Genomic DNA, 14,094 nt, shown 5'->3' with positions numbered 1-14,094 from the left:
GTTGTTTGCTCTCCTTTGAAGACTTGCGAGTCTAGCCAGTCGTTTCACTGTACCACCAATGCCATTACACGCACTATTTCCGTGACAGGAAGCAATAAATGCTATTCAGCCTCAAGCTTGAAGTCTTCAAAATGGGTTGCCACCCGTTTCGGCACTTTTTTTCGGCACTCCGATTTCGTCGTTTTCGGCACCTCATGCAAACCACACTTCCTCGAACATGAAAAATAATTGTCCATTTCGGCACCAAATTTGACCGTTTCTGCACCAATTTCGATCGTTTCGGCACCAACATATATAATTTTTAGTTTATAGTTAGACTTATAGTTATAGTTATATTAAAAAATCTCACTTGCAAATCACCCGAATAAGCGTGTCTGCAGGATTACGCTATGCTCTTGTCAAACCTATCACAGAATTTTAATATTGTTATTTGTTTTACAGTACCCACCAAACTATTAGGTACACCCCCTTTTTTCAGTGCATTCTTATGGCACTACGTGTTTTTAAAAAATGCAATAACTCTTGAACCGCTTAGGCTAGATTTTTTTCCTTTTTTCCCTGAGTAGATCTAATGATGATCTACATTTTTTATACACATGAAGTTGTCGTAGGATTAACCCCCACGGCGCTACGGTATCGTTCACTTTATTAGGTACTAGGGGTTTTCCCCCATATATGCCGTGTTAAATACGGCGTTTTAAAAAATTTACAAAAAATACTAAAAATAAAGCTATAATCTTTTTCTTTGTGCCGAAAGATGCACAATTCTTCACTCTATACTAATCCAAAGAATGATTAACATTCAAACCGATGAGGGACTTCAATGGCTTGAGTGCCTTCTTCTGGTGTCAATTTATTCAAATCTAACACTCCTAAGCAAACTATAATTTAAAAAACGCAAATACAGAAACTATTTAAAAAGTACCAATTTCATCTGTAGTCGGCAATGCATTTGGCAGGATGGGCCCATTGCCAATGAAAGCCACTTGCCCACCTCGCACAACCCCTCCAACTTTTCGACCACGTCCACCACGCCCTCCATGTCCATTTCCCCCACGTACTAACTTCCCTGAATCCTCACCAAGCTCAAAATCAGGAAGCCGACTTGACTGCTTTCTAACTCTGGTTGGTCTTTCCATTGCACTTAAGAAAAATCGACTGTAACACAAGAGCACGACGTACAAGAACAAAGTGCGAAAAATTAGAGAAACCAAATATAATTTACACGACACCTGGAGGATTACGAATTTTACGGCGGTGCTGAAATGGAAACTAAAACTAGAACGGAAGCCGAAAACTAACATCCCGAATGGAAATTTCCCAAAATTTCAAAAGCACACAAATTCGCAAAATTCTTTTTGTTTTTGTATTAGACACGGGACCCGTCTGTGAAGTATTTGACACTTTTTAATGACAGATTTAAGGTCATCAGGTGTTGAAGCACAGGTCAGAGATAAGCTTGCACAGAAATGGTGTCGTGCGTGAGATGGTCACTGATTATCGCCATGCTCACGTTGAACATACTCCCGTCTGGTCGCTTCATATAAGCCATGAAGCGAAAAATTTTTGCTTGATCGTTGGCTCAGTAATAACCTTGCACCGAATCTTGGATAATGAAGGAGTAATTTTCTGAAAAATCGCTGACTTGAACACATGGTTCATGATCAATTTTGTCGTTGCTCTGAACAAATAAAGCGCTTAGTTTCGAGCGATGAAGTGATGCGTCGTCAATTTTTTTACTGCAGAAACCAGGCTTTCTATAAAATCTTCAGTGGCTGCTACGATGGTCTCCAATTTGTTTCCATCACTTTGGGTCCATTGCTTGTCTTGATGGTCTTTGACTGTCTTACGGGCTCGGCACCACTCTACCTCCAAGAGACAATCAACTTGCACGACCCGGGCCACACAGGACTTCGATCCTCTGCTCGGACACTCACTGTTGAGGCTTCTAGCAGAAGATTGTCGAGGAGGGCGATGGCCCGAAAGGAGAGACGAGGAGTTTACGCAAAACCATTCGCCACAAAGGGAAAGCTGCTGATGAGGTCTTTCACCAACTATGCCCCGCACACCTGGAATCGTCTTCCAGCTCTGATTCGCTCCACAACCAACCGCCCAGTTTTCAAGAAAATTATTAAGACTCATCTATTTTCCTTGGCGTTCCCTTCATTTTGTAAATGATGTAAATCGTGGCACACTCTGCCGTCATTTGATCTTTTTGTGAAAGTGCGGGATACAAATGCAATACATACATACATACATTGTACGAAATGTTCTCACTTTCATCATCGACTAATTCTTCCAAAAAAGATTCTAGCGCGTCCAATCCAGGGCAATTTAGGCAGCCACTCAACATACATGTTTTGTTTTAGACACTGCAAACAAACTTATTCATCAATAAGTGTCGTCCTTCACTAAGTTCAATTGTTGATAGCATTAGTTTCACATTCTGGTGATAGAAACACACACACACCGAACGAGTGCCGCTGGATCCAACGGTGATTACGTGTTTTTAACAAAGATCAGCAAATGTGAAAATCCGATAGTTTTGATTCTGGCGGAATCTTAAAATTTATTCTTATATTAACCATCAAGCTCATCAATGTTGAGTAGCAGCAACGTTTTTGAACTTTTATCCGTTTGCTGTTCGGTTGCTTCACGCTTTTTACACTCTTTATGCCATATAGTTTTCGGCTATATGCGTCGATATGTAGAAGTCGATGACGTGTTGTTTGTCACCATCTGTCAACTGACGAGACGATTTTTAAGCCTCTGGTTCTTCAAAAATATCAGATTTTTTTTAACTCAAGTGCCTGAGAATCAGAATATTCACTAACACCAAAATGTTCACTTATTTGTTTAAGTGTCAAACTAGCAGGAGCGAGGGTCAGGAGCGATAATTTCGAACTTCAATCCCCAGTCTACTTGATTTTTTCCTTGACAGCATCCATTAGTTCGAGATAATCGTTTGACTTTAGTGAAGACGACGATTCATCCAGGCTTAAAAATTGCGTTTTAAGTTTTCAAGCGCGGAGGCGCAAATTCTAGATTGTTTTTCGCGCGTGCGCGCGCCCCCTTCAACTCCGAGCGTGGGGTGATTAGACGCAAAAAAAGTTGTTTTTAAAAAATCGATAGCGGGTAAAGCGTGATTTTTTTTGCTCCTTCATTGTGAACATTTCGATGACTGTTATTTATAGCCCTCCGAGCTTCCAGATTTTGTCAAAATCCAACAAAAATTTTAATCTGGAATTCAATTTTTCTGATAGACGGAATATTTTTTTTTACTGGACACAAACCAAAAGAAGTTCTTTTCGCTATTTAAATTTTTTTAAATACAAACATTTGTAGGTAAAATCTTAAATAAATCGCAAAAACACTAAATTAATCCAAGTAACAATAAGAACCCACAGTAAAAAAATGGTGGAAATAAAAATGTTTGTGACCAGAATATTCGAGTTGTCATGGAATGACCCGGCAATTTCTTCAAGATACCTTAAAGGGTCCACCTACACATACTGCTGTTTGCTATATGAATTTACACCGATATTCGCCCTGAAACTAGCCAAAATATCAAAATATTGTCACGTGCGGGTAGAACGCAGGCTTCACGCTGCTGTGGCCGACCAGTTGTGTAATTTCACTGAGCTGGCTCTGTGATTGCACAAGCTCAGTCTCCTAAAAAGTACATGCACTTTCGTCACACGCACAACGACGACAGTGCCCAACACCAAACAAGACAGACAGACGCACACCTCATACAGGGTCATATAGAACTCTAACTTTTTAGTTTTCTAGAGGTCATCTTATATGTAATGGGACCAAGGTGACTTATTGTCATGTCATATGGTCGTCTCTTTAACGTCATTCTTAGAATGTCTATCATCCAACGTTTAGACAATTCCTCCCGTAACAAAATTTAAGTTTTTTGCATCGTTTTTGTAACATAATAAAATGGGTGACAGTGGCTTGAATCTCAGCCGATCCAAAAAAGCTGTCATAATTTTGATTTCTCATTCCACTTCTTGTTTATCAATATTTTGCAAGGACGTATAATTTCAGTAACTGTCCCGAAAAAATAAAAATAAATCGAGCAGTTAGTAGCTTCCATTTCTCGAAATGGTGTACCATAAGTACGGAATGTTTTTAATTGTAAAATAATTAAAGTCATTACGATTTTTAAATTAATTCCAAAACATGTAACCCTTTTTAGCTTGAACTAAAAAAAAATGTTTGAATAACGTACGAAAAAGTTTCGAAATCTCTTATGTGTAGTTTCTGTCCCATAAGAGGCCATGATACGAATTCCAGACAGACTACGATGCTCTCTACTCGATCTCCATTCATCTAAAGAAATGTTGGTGTGGCTTTTTGGGGTAATGCTCGCTTATAAATTTAGAAGTTAAGTTGAATGATTCAAGTCTGATGACCATCAGAGTTATAATACAATCTCACAACATATTATATAATGACGTAACGTACTGTTTATAATTTAGTACGTTTTCTTTAGATATACTTTTCACGACTTTTCAACAATTTTTAAATTCGTGGCTTAGTCTAGTGAAGATTTTCAAGATGCCATTGTTTCGTATACAACTGCTGTTCATGTGTCTCTTTTCAAGTTTTCGGTAGCACGATTAGCATTCCCAATTCAACGTTCTACTAAAGCACTATGATAAACTTAAAAAACTTTTTGAAATTCAGTTCTTCAACATTTCAATCAATTCTTTTACCGCTGAGTTCATCGTGGAGAAAACGTCCAACGGCAACTGAAATTTCTTTCGGCATCTTTGAGAGTTTTCGTCATTATAAACAGAAGGTGGCAGTATTGCAGACTCTTTTGCATTACATTTCTTCTGATTTAACTTAACTTGTATAACTGTAACACGGGCCATTCCATGGTATTTCAATTTTTTTTGTCGCGGTACCTCACCGATTTTGATAAAAAAAATACTGTGTGTTAAGTCATGGTTACATAACACTGTGAAATTTTCAAATTTTTTGGATCAGTGGTTGAGCGTGAATTGTCGTTCCAAATTTCCGGTTTTTTGCGGAATCGTAGTGCGGAATTTTCACTAAAACGTAAATAAAACGGCGGCGGATAAAGCAATTGAGATCGGACAAAAACCAAAAAAAGGAGAAAAAAAAATGCAATTTTTTGGTTTGTGTCCGAGTCTGATTAGTCATTAGTAAAGTTACGCAATCTTCATTTAAAGAAAAAAACTTTAATGGCTAATATCTCCATTCTCGAACGGCGAAGCTGATCGCGACTTGCGCCATTCGATAGCCCGTCTTTATGTTTACTTATCCTGTAACAATTTCCCTCCTTCCAATCTTCGTGTTTTAGTTATGAATTATTTAAATTTGTTCGTTTTCCCTATCTCTGTACATAGGGGAGCTGTAAACGACTCGTGCGCCCTCCTCTGGGAGAAGTGTAAGGTGCGATGGCCCCCGTGTTAAAAGATAGGGGAAACGAACAAATTTAAATAATTCATAACTAAAACGCGAAGATTGGAAGGAGGGAAATTGTTACAGGATAAGTAAACATAAAGACGGGCTATCGAATGGCGCAAGTAGCGATCAGCTTCGCCGTTTGAGAATGGAGATATTAGCCATTAAAGTTTTTTTCTTTAAATGAAGATTGCGTAACCTTGCTAATGACTAATCAGACTCGGACACAAACCAAAAAATAGAATTTTTTTTTCTCCTTTTTTTGGTTTTTGTCCGATCTCAATTGCTCTATCCGCCGCCGTTTTATTTACGTTTTAGTGAAAATTCCGCACTACGATTCCGCAAAAAACCGGAAATTTGGAACGACAATTCACGCTCAACCACTGATCCAAAAAATTTGAAAATTTCACAGTGTTATGTAACCATGACTTACAACACACAGTATTTTTTTTATCAAAATCGGTGAGGTACCGCGACAAAAAAAATTGAAATACCATGGAATGGCCCACACATATTTGATTTCCTACCGTTGCAACAGAAATGTTGTTACTTTTAAAAATGTGTTCCATTTAACCTCTGCCTCCTGTGCCTCCTCTGCCTCGTCTATTGGTAGTGGCTTCACACCTTACTGCTTCCTCAGTAATTTGATGTTACTCACATTCAATTACAATCCAAGTTGACAACCTTTTCTTAGCTCAAGAATTTTGTGACGCCACATTTCAGTTTTCTTGTAGTAAAACCTTCAAGGATATTTTCAAACTTTTGTTCGCTGCAGTCTGAAGGAATCAGCCACTGATGTAGTCGACATCGTTAATTTGCCTTTGAATTGTTCACGGACATGAAGGTGAAGTTCATTTTTACCGGTGTGTTGCTGTACAATTACTGTTTGGCATGTGGCTTCGATGACATTTCCCAACTGTGCGAGTTAGCTCACCGTTACGGCATCTTGCCTTTGCAAACTGTTGCGAAGAACTCTTGACTGTTCAGTTGAACTTGTGTAATGTGTTATTGCTCTATGTTTGGTTAAAAAATTTCATCTGAACCCTTTACCTGCTTGTACACTATTTTACTTGTTGACACACTTTTTATGTTTGGTCCAAAAATATTCATCTGTACGCTTTACCTGCTGGTACACTATGTTACTTGTTGACACACTTTTCTGAGATCTACCTTTAGCCCTTAACTGTGGATTACGTTGGTGAATATCCTGAAACGTTCCTCCAGGTATCCGCCTACTTATTTAATCGATTGCAGAGACAGTGATTCGCGTTGTTGTGGTGTACTGTCTGTCACCATCTTTGTTTAAGTCGAGTTGTTCCTTTCTGTTTACTTATTGCTTTGTTTCTTTTTGTTTTTACTGTGTTTGTTTGCGAAATTCTCCCTTCTACTAAGTGGACTATTACGAACCGTAGCGTTCGTTCAAATGCGACTGAATTGATTTGCGTTAGTCGCATTAGGAGTTAATTGGTAGGGTCCAACACCCTTTCGGGTTCTGTTTAACACATGCTTTGACGATGATGGCCTATTAGATACTAATGAGGTCCTATAATAAAGGGTTGTTATCATCTCCACCGCAATTTTGCTTCTGTTGAGGATCGGCTTTATTGATGAAGGTGAGGATTGATTTAAGGCGTTAACATCGGGTAGCGGGTTGTGGTTGATTGGTTACGATTGGGTTTATTAGGTTTACTTGGTTAAATATTAAAATGAAATAAATGTCTTATTAAAAATTGACACTGTTTTTTTCTAAGATATAATAAAGAAAGAAAGTTAGAATTTCTATGAAAGTGGATTGGCTACCCAAACAGTGATCAATATAATTTATGGGAACAACCTGCAAATTGCAACTGTGATTTGCTCATTCTTGAATCATTGGAAATGTAATAGTTTGGTAACATAACTATCATAATAAAAAAACTAAAAAAAAACTATTTTTTAGAACCATGAATATATATTTTTTAAAATTTATTGGATGGTCCTGGTGATGGTGAAGGAGTTTTATAAGGAATCGAACAGGATACCATCAAATATGAAAATCCATGCATGCTCAGATGCACAGCTGGATTTGTTCCAGTAACTCCGTTGGATTTTGAATGGGCAAAGTCGTACCAACTGTTACGTCAAAGGAATAATCGTCGAACTACAACATCTACGTTTGTAATGATTCTTTGTAGCAACAGTTAGTAACTAACCCCTACGTATAATTTAGGTGACTAGGGCTAGAGCAGGACACTGTTCGTCTTTCATTTTCCTGTCATATTCTTTATTTATTATTGGTTTCAAGGAATGTTGCAACGTCCATGTGTTCACCAGCCTTTCGAAGCTAGTTGTCGTGCTAGTCATCGATGCGGATCGATAAAGTTTCCTTTCAGAAAAAAATTGGGGCATGACATTGACTAGCTACATTAGCTGCCAAACGTTTTCGAACGCCCGAGAGAACCTTCTGTAAAAAGGGCGTTCCCAAAAATCGAATTTTTGACGTGAGAAGACGAAATTTTTTTGGAAGTAGCCATAAGGATGGGCTTATTCCTGATTTGGTTTCAGATTTTTTTTGTTAAGGGCAGGGCATCCATGAATGGATGTAAAAGTTTACGAACACGCGAAAGAAGCTTATCAAAATCCAGCTACTTTGTCGATCTATAAATAGGGAACTTAAAGGCATAGAGCGACGCGAGAAGTTGTAAAATGAAGAACTTTGTTAGCTCTACAACTTATGTCATTTTCAAATTTTTTGAAACTTATCTAATGATATAAATTTCGAATTGAAAATGAAAAATGTTATTTATCCCTTTCCCCCTCTGTTTTTCCACCCAACGGTGTTGCCAATTTTTCCCCATTGTCATGTTTTTCGAAGGAGGGAAATATCGCCTGAGTTTGTTCTAGGCCCACAAGGGGCGCTGCAAATGGGAAGTCTGCTGTTCGAGGGGGAGGGGGCGTAAAATTTTCAAACTTATTTCCGTTTCCTTGTTTTTCGAAAACAAACCCAAATTAATGATTTTCACTTTTAACAATATTTGCATATTTTTTAATTGTGCACTTTTGCACATAATGAAAACAATTCAGGGCTGTTCCCTAGCAAGACAAGTTTTCCGCTATCGAAAAACGATTAATACAGGATTGTAGATCTTTTTACGCTGATCATTTTTAATGTATGGTTCAGGGTGTGCAAATGAGCAGGAGTGCCCGTAAAACGCCGGCCAGAAAGGGGGTCGAGCGGGGGGTGTTGCGTACCCATGGGAGAGGGGTCAGTGAAGAGGGGTATACCTGCGCCATACTACAAGAGCCCATGTTTCTCACCTGTTCCCAATTCACCGGTGGTCTAATGGTCAGCATCCCGGGCTGATATGTCGAAGGACCGAGATTCGAATCTTAGCCAAGTCGAAAAACGAATAAAAAAAAAATGAAATTTTGAAATTTTAAAATGGGAATAGCATCAGTCACTGCTATATCATGCGGTCTAATGTTGCATTACATAAAGCAATGTTTGTGGTGAGCTACCATACGTTTCATGCTTTCCCTCAACTCACAGATGTCAACGGTAGCCTTGTGGTCAGCGACCCGTGCTGCCATGTCAAAGGACAGAGGTTCAAAACTCGGTCGAAATATTTCGATTTTTGATCAATTAAATTTTAAAAGCTTCCAGAGTTGATGGAAGTGGAAGATCGGTTATAATCGTTTTTCGATAGCAGAAAACTTGTCTTGCTAGGGAAGAGCCCAATTCAGTAGTCTTTAGTAGTCGTTCACTGAATGTCGTGTTGTGCTGGTCCTTGCTAGTGGATTGCACTATCGGTAGTATGGGCCTAAAAAACGAACTTGCTGTTGAAGAGCGATCAAGATTGAAGAGCCCCCTAAAAAGTATGCGCACAATTGCTGCTATAACTGGTCATGCTTTATCTGCAATTATGTACAACTATTCAGCGTTTCAAGAAATTCAACACCTACCAAAACTTACCAAGAAGTGGACGGCCAAGCGCTATCACCCAGTCTGACCGTCGTTATTTAAAGTTATGCGTAATACGAAATCAGCGCGCAACTTTATCACTCCTGACGGAAGATTTCAATTCCGGTCGGAAGGTTCCTGTTGGTCAGTCAGTTGGCAATTAATCGTTCCCTCCACTCTTGGGGAATTATTGGACGTGTGGCTTGTCGCAAGCCATTACTGAGTGCCAAAAACATTATAAAAAGGCTGCGCTTCGCTAAGAAGCACGTTAAGTGGTCTAAGAAGAAGTGGAAACAAGTATTATTCACCGACGAATCGAAATTTGAGATTTTTGGAAGCAACCGACGGACCTTCGTTCGAAGAATAGCAAACGAACGCTTTATTAAAGAATGTTAACTCCTACCATCAAACATGGTGGAGGAAGCGTCATGGTTTGGGGAGGAATTTGTGCCAATGGTATAACGCAGTTAAAAAGAATCGAAGGAATCATGGACAAAACAGTTTATCATTCAATCCTCGTACGTCGTGCCCTTCCTAAAAGGAAGAATTTGATTGGAAAAGGATTCGTCTTTTAAGAGTATAACAATCCAAAACATGTTCAAACTTGTGTATAAATTATCTTGCGAAGAAAGAAAAGTCTGGTAGGAAGTAAAATTATTCCTTTTCCATCTTTATTTCAAATTTCTAATGAATTTGATTTACTATTCATTTGGTACTCTTTCTCTTTAAGGAGATGTAGTGAGGATGATTTGGCCCCCGCAAAGTCCGGATCTCAATCCCATAGAATCTATCTGGGACTACGTCGAATACAGACTCCGAAAAACTAGTCGTTCTTCTAAAGATGAAATGTGGACTAAGTTGCAAAACATCTGGAATGGCATTCCGAAGAAAATATTACAGAAATACATTTGTTCAATGAAAAATCGCTGTAGAGCTGTGATACGTGCCAAAGGTGGCCATACATACTATTAAATAAACAATTAAATAGGGACTAAGTCTGAAGAAACATTTATTGTCGTCAGATTTAACGAGGAATCGCAAGCTTTTTAATACAACTATCGAGTCCAAGCTCCATCTTTGTCAATAATATCTTGAAAACGATTGGGCCAAAAAGTAGGATCAAGAGAGAGATTTTGCCACAATTGAAACAATTGTGACCATAGGCCAGCCTTGTCGAATGCCAAAATTTTACATTCATTAAGTTTGTCAATAATATGAAGCCACACCGTTTCTAAAGGCATAATATCACCAGATTTTTTCGGCCAATCTTCTAATACAGCCACACCATGGGATTTCAAAAACTTCCTCACTGCCTGGTGTGCACTGGGTAGTAATCATGAATGAGATGGTTGCCCTTGAAGAAGGGAACGACATTCTGTTTAAATAATTCCACGTACTGTCTGGTATCCAAACGTCCTTCAAGTTCATTCAATTCATTCTTGCCTTTGAACGATAAACATCTACATACACATACACTGTTAGATATGTTGGCATGATGAGAACCAGTATACAGTGAAATAAAACTACTAGCATTGAAGCTGTAAAAAATAACATAATAATTAAACATTAATTCAGTTTGAACTATCGTAAAAGTAGAGCTATAGTTACACAAAACATTGTTCGTCTGAAAACACAGCATCACTCCAAAAACTTGCATGTTGCAAGTTTAAATATTTCTCTGCAAATAACTTTCACTGGATTATCGTTTCGACGTCCAAATTTGGCACATAATTTGCAATGATTTCCAACAGTTATAAGTACGTACATGATACTTTCCTGCCAAGGAATTTGAAATAATCTACTGATCAGTGATCAGATTAACTCAATGACTCAAGTACGTCTGCTTCAACAAACACTAGCTTTCAACAAAGAATTACATGACAAGCTGCTAATTTATTTTACCAAATAAAAAATACGTGTCACTTTTCTAAGTTGGACAACATTTAAATAAGACACAGTACACTCTTATTTGGTAGCCAAATGATAAAAAGTAGGGGACAGTAAAAAAAGAGGGAGTTCTGTTATGAGTGAAAACAATAAATCAACTTGAACAACATTAAATGAACTTGAACTTAGTAAATAACATGACTTGATTGCTAGATACAGTGCTATACGCATATTAGCGAAACACGTTGAGTTTGAAAGGAGTAGTATAAAAAACACTAAAGATTACGTAAGGCAACTTACGTACTGTACGTTACCTACAGTATTTAAGCATTTTAAAAAATATATTCAATTAAGGTAGAGTAAAGCAGATTCTTGAAAATGTTAACTGCATTTGAAGATTTTGATTGGTAAGTTGTTCTCTCCAACAGTTCAGATTCAATTAATAGGAACATCACTGCCAAGACATCTTTGCACCATTCCAAGTCAAAGATGTAGTAAACCGCCAGCAAAGAAATGAGGGCTTCCGTCGAGCTTGCAACGTAGAGGAAGGGGGATTTCCCAGCAACTACGTGAAAACAATTTCCAAAAGGGACACGGCCTGTCAACTTGTTCTATTGCTGACGTCATATCAACTGAATCCTAGAAAAAAAAATCACGTTATGATTTAATACATAGAGAACGATTATTACACCACAAGTCCACAGCAACTAACTTCTCTGCAATCAATTAAATACAGATTTGCATTCTTCTTTCTTTTCCCGTGTAATATTAGGACAGGCTACAACTCTAATGAAGCGCATGACTGTTGTTCTGGAATGTTAAAAATGATATTACAAAATTGACAATAACAATAAAAATTAAATGCTAAATACCAAAGTCAGACAAGTCTGAGTAAAAACTCGCGTTGCTTACGACAGCCTTGGACTTGGAAGTTTGAGCAACAGAAACTTTTTTCGGGACGCAATTAGTCCAGTTATCTGCGGTATTTTTTTACCATTCCTCCACCCAAGATTCCTCCCAATTCTTCATTAAGCTGAATAAGAAATGCGCAAAGTCTTCAAATAACTGATAATATATTTAGCGTCAATTTTTTTTCAACTTACAAAAGGCTGAAACTGAAGCAGGGGACACACATTTTTCACGACTTCCTGGACAACTGTTGAAAGCACACAGTCAGCGAATTGTTTACGCCTACCAGTGAAAGTAACTTTCCACAACGTAATTATGTCTTGTGTAATGGCTCCATCAGACGAAGAGAACAAATCAATAATTTTCTTCACATTGGCGTCGTAAGACACTAGATCCACTAATAATACAGAAAAAAGACTGATTACTACTGATGCACTACATATGGCAGCATAAAGAAAGTAAATACTTACAATTATCATCAGCTACCGTTGTTCTTCGTGCACGTCTACATAAGCTTTTACATTTTTGAGTAGCGGGGAACAACTCCTTTAGTATTCTTCTGAAGTCCAATTTCACGCCGTTTGCGTCCCAAATAAGAAGACACCTTTTGACATATAAGTTGCTATTGAAAAAAGAGAGAAATTTAAAAATTTAATTAATGATGAAATGTAAGTGGAAAGTTGGTGTTTACTGGGAAATCAGCTTTGCCCTCTTTCTCTTTTCCCAGCACGTCGGGGAATTCAGATACAAACAACAAAACGAATGATTTTAGGATCTCTTGCAGTAGAATTATGTTGTATAGATTTGCCCAACTCTCTGCCAAGAGAACTGTAATCCAGGAAATTAACGGGAAGTCCATTCTTCAGCTTCAAGTTAAGATTTTGGCCGTAATAACATCGTAATTTGTAACTTGTGTAAACAAATTCCATTTGAGGGGCAGAAGAGGCATTTGCTGCAAGGCTTTGCTTTCCCACACTGTGCTTTCCTGTGGAAGAACATAACGTCATTACATGAATAAACAAATCACACGGATAATTGCAAATGTACTTTTGATGGACTCTTTAACAGGCTACATCATGACATCATCCTTTTCTTTATTGACACCAACAAAAATTTGCTCGGTTAATTCCAAAGGTTCACTTTCTGCTGCTGAAAAAAAATGTCGACAACACATGAGTGTGAAAAAAACACAAGTTTACTTACACATGAGAATGAGCACATTGTACGTTGATTCATTTCTTAAAGTATCACTCTGCTGCTGCCTATCTTCATTAGACAATGTTTGGTTTGCGCAGGAATCACCCTGCTCCTGCCCATCTTCATTAGACACTGTTTGGTTTGAGCGGGAATCACTCTGCTCCTGCCCATCTCCATTAGACCTTGATTTGGTTTGTGACGGAATCACCCTGCTCCTACTCACCTTCGTTAGGAAATATATTATTTGTGAAGAAATAACACAGCTCGTGTTCACTTTCGTTCATCGATGTTTGATTTGTGAATTGATCACTCTGCTTCTTTATACCTAAATTTTAAAAGGATTTGAAAACCATAAAGAAAATATGGAAGTTTATAATTGCTTTTATTACCATCACTTTGGGTATCAGTTTGTGTAGGCTTAAGACGTTCCCTTTGAGGATTTTCTAATTGAAATGGGGATGGCATTGTTACAGTGCACTTTAAACAGCTCTTGTCTTTTATGAGGGAATCTTCTCCAATCTCATGGAATTTCAAAGGGTCTCATTGATTTTTTAAAATATAAATCGAAATTTTTTTACTGATAATCCTATTGAGAATGAGAACGAAGTTTCTTATTCAGTTACTGCAAGTTTAGGCATCAGATTGACTTAGCACTGGAAAATATAACTCCAATTTCCGGTATGAGACAAATCTATCTTTATTGTTTCAATGCACTA

General features: G+C 37.9%; 1 long non-coding RNA gene across 1 annotated transcript; it reads right to left on the bottom strand.

The window, feature by feature from the left end:
• Positions 1-12,150: 12,150 nt before the first annotated feature.
• LOC124342522 lies at positions 12,151-12,742 on the bottom strand. The gene is made up of 3 exons (XR_006918904.1): positions 12,652-12,742; positions 12,376-12,569; positions 12,151-12,305 (listed from the first exon to the last, which is right to left on the bottom strand). It is a non-coding gene; the product is annotated as an uncharacterized LOC124342522 (long non-coding RNA).
• Positions 12,743-14,094: the final 1,352 nt, after the last annotated feature.

This window comes from Daphnia pulicaria, chromosome 6, assembly GCF_021234035.1.
Source record: "Daphnia pulicaria isolate SC F1-1A chromosome 6, SC_F0-13Bv2, whole genome shotgun sequence".
Taxonomy (NCBI): domain Eukaryota; kingdom Metazoa; phylum Arthropoda; class Branchiopoda; order Diplostraca; family Daphniidae; genus Daphnia; species Daphnia pulicaria.
The sequence above is the reverse complement of the archived record's forward strand: the minus strand, read 5'-3'. Positions and strand labels throughout refer to the sequence as shown.